The sequence below is a fragment of the Betta splendens genome, chromosome 24 (genome assembly GCF_900634795.4).
Source record: "Betta splendens chromosome 24, fBetSpl5.4, whole genome shotgun sequence".
In the NCBI taxonomy this organism is placed as follows: Eukaryota; Metazoa; Chordata; class Actinopteri; order Anabantiformes; family Osphronemidae; genus Betta; species Betta splendens.
Window position 1 is genome coordinate 1,235,095 of NC_040901.2, and position 7,801 is coordinate 1,242,895.

Genomic DNA, 7,801 nt, shown 5'->3' on the forward strand with positions numbered 1-7,801 from the left:
ACTCAGCTGCTTTACTGCTCAGATCTTTCTTGGCCTGTGTTGCTTTTTAGCTCTGTGCCTGTGTGTGTGTGTTTCTTTGTGTTATCTCTACATTTTTATTGTCCATGACAGAGATTGTCGTGACAACTCACAAGGCAGAAGCAACTTGAGGATTGTGTAATCTTTACATTAAACCTCTGCTGATCTTCCCAGCTGGATTTTGATTTTCTTTTCAATTTATTTATTTTTATTTATTTATATAGCGCCAAATCACAACAAAGTTATTTCAAGGCACTTTACAAAGTAAGGTTTAAAACCTCACAACTAAACCCAACAAATCCCACATACAGCAAGCATTTAATTTGACAGCAACAGTGGAGAGGAAAAACTCCCTCTCTAACGAGGAAGAAACCTCCAGCAGAACCAGACTGGATGTGGGCGGCCATCTTGACCGGTTGGGGTGAGAGGATAGAGAGAGAGAAAAGCACAGCAACAGCAACAAGCAACAACAAGCAACTACAGAGCACAGGCAGGATGGTAGGACCAGGGACTGGATGCAGGCAGGATGGTTGGATCCGCAGCTGCCCATCACAGACACCAAACTTTGAGTCCAATGATACCTGTAGGTGAGGACAGAGAGGGAGAGAGAGAGAGAGAGAGAGAGAGAGAGAGAGAGAGAGAGAGAGAGAGAGAGAGAGAGAGAGAGAGAGAGAGAGAGAGAGGAGAGAAGCAAACTCTTGGAGAGAAAGAGACAAGGTTAGTTAAACATGGGACAATGATGGGAGGTTATTGGACAGAGGAGGTAGAAGGAAACAGAGGAGCTCAGTGTATAAGTTAAGTCCCCCAGCAGTCTATGTCTATTGCAGCTTAACTAAGAGATGGTTCCTGTGACTAACAATAATTGCCAGTGACCTGAACCATCTCTAACTATAAGCTTTATCAAAGAGGAAGGTTTTAAGCCTAATCTTAAAGGTGGAGAGTGTGTCAGCTTCTCGAACCTGAAGAGGGAGCTGGTTCCAGAGGAGAGGAGATTGGTAGCTAAAAGCTATGCCCCCTGTTCTACATTTAAACACTCTAGGAACCACAAGTAGCCCAGCGCTCTGAGAACGAAGTGTTCTGCTGGGAGCATAAGGAACTATGAGGTCTTTAAGATAAGAAGGAGCTTTATCATTGAGTACTTTGTAGGTGAGTAGGAGAATTTTAAATTCTATCCTACATTTTACAGGTAGCCAGTGCAGAGAAGCTAATGTAGGAGAAATGTGATCTCTCTTGTCTTCTCCTGTCAGAACTCTGGCTGCAGCATTTTGAATAAACTGTAGGCTTTTTAAGGAGCTGTTAGGACATCCTATGAGTAAGGAGTTACAGTAGTCCAGCCTAGAGGTAACAAATGCATGGATCAGTTTCTCTGCATCGCTCTGAGAGAGGATGCTTCTGATTTTAACTATATTTCTAAGGTGGAAGTAGGTGGTTCTGGAGATTTGTTTAATGTATGATGTAAAAGAGAGATCCTGGTCAAAGATGACACCAAGGTTCCTCACAGTAGAATCTGAAGCTAATGGCATGCCATCCAGGGTGGCTATCTGACTCAATAGTGTCTCTCTCAGATTTTTAGGCCCAACAATAGGAATCTCGGTTTTATCTGAGTTTAGTTGAAGGAAGTTTTGGGACATCCAGGATTTGATGTCTTTTAAACAACCCTGAATTTTAACTAGTTGATCTGTTTCATTTGGTTCCAAGGACATATATAGCTGAGTATCATCTTCGTAAAAATGAAAATTAATAGAATGCTTTCTAATAATCTCACCTAGAGGAGACATGTATAGGCTAAACCTTTAATCCCGATTCTATGTTCTAGTGTCTGTAATAGAATGTTATGATCAATTGTATCAAATGCAGCACTAAGATCTAACAGGACAAGGACAGAAACTAGACCATTGTCCGAAGCTAATAGAAGATCATTAGTGACTCTAACCAGAGCTGTTTCTGTGCTATGATGTTTTCTAAATCCTGACTGAAAATCTTCGTACAGGTTATTCCCACTCAGGTGGTCAGATAATTGTTTAGCCACGATTTTTTCCAGAATCTTGGAAATAAAGGGTAAATTTGAAATGGGCCTTTAGTTGGCTAGTTGTCCAGGGTCAAGGGTTGGTTTTTTCAATAGAGGTTTGACCACAGCCACCTTAAAAGCCTGTGGTACATAGCCTAGTTGTAAAGATTGGTTGATTTGATTTAATATGGACGAGCTGATTAAAGGTAGAACTTCTTTGAGTAATCTGGTTGGGATTGGATCTAAAAGACAAGTGGACGACTTGGAAGAGTTAATTATTGAGGTTAACTCCATATGAGTTATGGGGGAGAAGCTGTCTAGGTAAGACAGAGGATTTAATAAATTTAAAGTTGATGGATCTAGACAGTGCTTTCTGTCATTTGGAAGAAGTCACTGCTGAAAATGTTTTTTCTAATGCTGATAATTTTTTTAGTAAAGTAGTTCATAAAGTCATTGCTGCTGAGATTTAAGGGGATAGTAGACTCAATACAGCTATGACTCTTTGTCAGCCTGGCTACAGTGCTGAAAAGAAACCTGGGGTTGTTTTTGTTTTCCTCAATTAGGGAGGAATAATATGTTTTTCTAGCAGCACAAAGTGCTTTTTTATATTTCATTAGACTGTCCTTCCATTTTCCCATTGTCTTTCATCTTCCTCTGTTATTGCTGTTATTGCTCACATTTCTTGATCTATCTGTGAATCATTTCATTTAATTTTATTTGAAGTGTTTATGTGAGGGAGATGCTTTTTTCACTGTTTTTCTTGCAAACACACTGATCATTGATCAAATCTCCATCCAGCCAGTAGCTAAAGTTGATTCCAGATTGTGTGCTGTAATATAATAAGAATTTCTCCATTCTCAAGCATTAACTGACAAGCACAACACGCTATGTAACCTTTACTTCCAAATGTCTTGCTACAGTATGTTAGTATGTTGGCTATGATACTTTCCAACCTTTACAACTGTTTTAGTCAATTTTTCTTTTCAGTTTCATAACCTTTCCACCTCTCTGGAAACGCAGGGAGGTATGGGGTGCCAAATGTAAAAGTAGAACCTATAACTAGTTTTCTCACATTTAACTAAATGACACAACATGTTTTCTCACATTTAGTTAAATGTGCAAAAGTCTAAATGTAAATGTTAAATATAAATGTAAATGTTAAATATAAATGTAAATGTTAAATGTTAAATCTAAATGTTAAATGTTAAATCTAAATGTTAAATGTTAAATGTAAATGTTAAATGTTAAATCTAAATGTTAAATGTTAAATATAAATGTTAAATGTTAAATCTAAATGTTAAATGTTAAATCTAAATGTTAAATGTTAAATCTAAATGTTAAATGTTGGCCGAGTGTAAAACTGAATATTCATGAATGGGAAGACTCCATCCCTACCATCAAACAGCGCTGGTCTCAAATCAGAGACGCGAACTCAAACACGTCAAACAGTACGCATAGCTCCGCCCACATCTGACTCTGGATCGGTGCACGAAAATACTGGAGAGAAGCTTGAAGTCGAAGCCATCATGGCCGCCAGCTCCGACTCCCTCCCGTTGGGGGAGATTGAACGGGCTGTAACGGCAGTTGTGCGGGCTGAGGCTCCGCTTCAAACTGCCGTTCTGTCGTAAACACCATTAATGAGAAGTCAAGTAGGTTTAAAAAGAATATTTCTGTGGCGCCGGTGGAGAATTAGTTGGCTAACTATACTAGCTAGTCGAAGTTACGTCCAGGCTAAAAACAAAAGTTTCCAGATCAGATGTGGGCGGGGTTTGCGCGCACTGTTTGAGGTGATTGAGTTCGCGTCTCTGATCTGAGACCAGCGCTGTTTGAGGGTAGGGATGGAGTCTACTTGCCCATTCATGAATATTCAGTTTTACTCTCGGCCAACATTTAACATTTACATTTAACATTTACATTTAACATTTAACATTTAACATTTACATTTACATTTACATTTAACATTTACATTTAACATTTAGCATTTAACATTTACATTTAACATTTAACATTTAACATTTACATTTAACATTTAGCATTTAACATTTACATTTAACATTTACATTTAACATTTAACATTTACATTTAACATTTAACATTTACATTTAACATTTACATTTAACATTTACATTTAACATTTAACATTTACATTTAGACTTTTGCACATTTAACTAAATGTGAGAAAACATGTTGTGTCATTTAGTTAAATGTGAGAAAACTAGTTATAGGTGCTCCTTTTACATTTGGCACCCCATAGGGAGGACACGGCCCCCCCTGGAGTCAACTTCAGGACTGTTGTGTGGTCCAGGAACCAGCAGTGCCCAAGATTCAATCATGAGGTCTGCACGTCTTGGGACTTACGCTCATCGTCTTACCCAGTGCACCACTGAGGAACCCTTCACATTTGGATGTGAAGGGTGGATGCTTCTGGCGTGCTTTTAAGCCTACACTTTGAGAGCAGCATCTAAAAGCTTCCAGAATCATGCAAAATTTGAACTTTCAACTTCACAAGAACAACCTTTTAACCTCTGAGCCACTGCTCTGTTCAGGTTGTGACATGTTCAGTGTTGTATTTACAGTTTATTTGGACAAAAAGGACTTGAAAGCATCTTATCTTTCTGAGTAATATGTTTAAGGTTGTATTTACAGTTTACTTGACGACAAGGCTTTAAAAAGGTTTAGCATTATTTTGTGATTTAGGCTTTAAAATAGGACACTTAAGGTAAAAGAAAGAAAGTAAAGAGTTCAAATCCTTAATGGCTTAGAGGTTATGAGCTCAATTAGACAGGGTGAGGTTTGACCTTTGGAAGGTTCCCACCTAGAATAGAGGTAAAATGTCTCCAAAGTCAATGGCTGTATCTGTGGCTGAAGGTGCAGGATCTCAGAACTCTTGGTCATGATGATGTAGGTTTTATTATTTGTTGTGTTCAGTGTTCAGAGGGAAACAAAACTAAATCAAAAACAAAACTCAGAATTATAAATAATATTATTAATGACATAATGACATAAACAAGCCCATTTTTATCTGTCTGGGAGTACAGACCATTGTTTAAAGCCACTGGGGCTTCATTCTCTGCGCAAGACTCTTAGTGTTACAGCCTCTCCACCACGACCTGTAACACAGACAGGTAGTTTAATAGTAGTCAGTCCTACCAAAAATGTCTAAATTACCCTGTGGTCATCCTATTGTAAATGTCTCTATTCTTTTTCATCTTATGTGACAGTCACATTTCATCATTCACACTTAAATGAAATATAAATGAAACAAAACCATACCAAATATTAATATACGCAGCAAATATTCATATATTAAACAAAAGATTCCTACACAACTGCTGCGAAGTTACTGTCTGGCGACTCTATGTGACAACAACACATTAATCTGCTTAGCGCAAACATATACATTTCTATACCACGACATAGTGCAGTGTCTTATACAAATGTGCCACTAAATACATGCCTCAGATGGATAGCAGAACTTTATCTATTACAAGACAACAGCTCGCCTGCTAACAAAAAACATAGAAAACGTTAGAAACTCCGACAGTATGGTGTCCGGCAAAGGGACAATCCGCGCTCACAGCCCTATTACAGCAGCGTAACGGCGTCATCTAGCGGCCGTTACAGATCACTGCCCTATATTAACATGAAATACGATGGTGGCATGTACAGTAAGATTGAGGGAGAAAAGGAAAAGAACAGTGAGTAACTCAGTGTAGAAAGGAGTTTGACCAGCATCTGAATTTATAACTAAGAGATGCTTCAGATGGTTCAGTGTGCATATTTCTGCATGTGACGTATCTTGCAATGACCTCATACTCACTCTAACTGTACTGTACTGCTTTGTACTGTACTGTACTGCTTTTTACTGTGCCAACACAAACTGTTCTGTACCTGTATTCTTGCTCATCTGTACTGCTGTTGTGAGAGGTAATTTCCCCACTGCGGGACTATTAAAGGTTTTCTTATTCTTATTCTTATTCTTATCTTGGCTGACATATTCCCTAAGACACTACATAAATGACAGGGGATTTATTTTATGAATCAATTACTGATTATAATTAAATCTGTTTATTCATCTTAACAACACAAATTTGTTCAGAACTGTTAAGTTAATTTATCGCACCACTTACTAGTATTAAAGCTTTATCAGTCCCTTCCGCTCCTCTAGTCACTCATCCATATTATCATCATTACATGGGTTCTGTGATATCAGACAATGAGCTACACGATGTAACATAATAAACAAAGGGCAGCGAGTATTACCTCAAATAGACTGTCTACAGTATGGAAAACATATCCATAATCATTTCTTTCTGTATCTGCTTAAAATATCAAAATTGAGCAGGAAACACACCAACATAATTTTAGTAAAATACAACCATCACCAGCTCAGACATGAGGATGAGTGAAGTCTTGAACTTACTGAAATCCACCTCTTTCTTTAGTTTTATTGATTTCAATCTGACAATAACTTGGTTTACACTGTTCTTGTAAATGTAACTCTTTTCTAGAGTTTCCATTATCATTGTTTATTTGTAATAAATATATATAATAAAGTCATGTAGAAAGGCTGATTAGTCCATGGAAGTCTTCCTGCATCCACTAAACGAAGACATTTGACGACGGCATTGGCTTTATTAGACTTTTTCAGACTTTGTGATGATGGAGTCTAATAACTAAGGCTCCCAGTAAATCCCTGTAGCCACTGGGGTGTAAAAGGAGCAGAGGTCCTGGTATTAGGAGAAGTGCTTTGCATACTTTGTACCACGGGTACAGGTGTATTTGTGGTGCATTCACACCACTGATGATTCTGAGCGTGTGGTGGTGTCAGAGTGTGGAACTTCCACTAGAAGGAGCCATTTATCTAAATATCAGATTAGCTGAACACTGCATGTAGTCAAATGAGTTGTCTCTAACTAAATCTGATCTAAATTATGTTTTAAAAGGCTTAAAGATCTGTTAGATTTTTTTCTGTCCCTTTTGTTTTGCATACCTTTCAATTTTTTATTATCATGTGTGTATGAATTTGTGCTGCTCATCCTCAAAGACCTTTAAATAACAGGACAGACTCAATGAAGAAAGAAGTGTTTGTTAAAATAGCTGTGGTAGCAATAACTGTAACAATAGTTATGATAATCATATATAATAAACCATGTTTGTTGAAGCAGATTGAGATCATACAGAAACAATAACGAGGTAACAATCTAAAAATACCTAAAAGAAAACAAAAACAACAAACAAAAAAACTATTTGATCAAGTGAAGCTGCAATTAGACATCGGGATCTCTTTGTTTGTGTAATGTACAGTAATACAATGTTCCACTACTGATCAGGAAGAAGAAGGGAGGATACATAAAGAATAAAGCAACACTGGAGCCACAAACTGACGAATGAGACAAAGAAAAGCCCACGAATACAAACAGAATGGAAGAATTCAGTTTTTAACCTAAAAACCGATTTGGAAGAAGAAACTGCAATTGTAGCCTCACTTCACACTGTTTACCAGAACATCCTCTAAGTGTGTTAGATGTCCAGCATTGTGAGCCATGGAGTAAACAGTTCCAAACAACTGCCTTTTCATTTTTTCTGAATACAAGAAACAATTATTAAAAGAAAAACAGATGATGGTGCTGCATGATAATAAAACGCTAACTTACAAATTGCATGAACAGGAGAAATCAAACAATAAATGGTTCAGTTTTTTATAATCACTTAAACAACTCAAAGGCTGCAGACAAAACCTCAGTGTACGCAGGCTCCTCCATCCATTTCAGA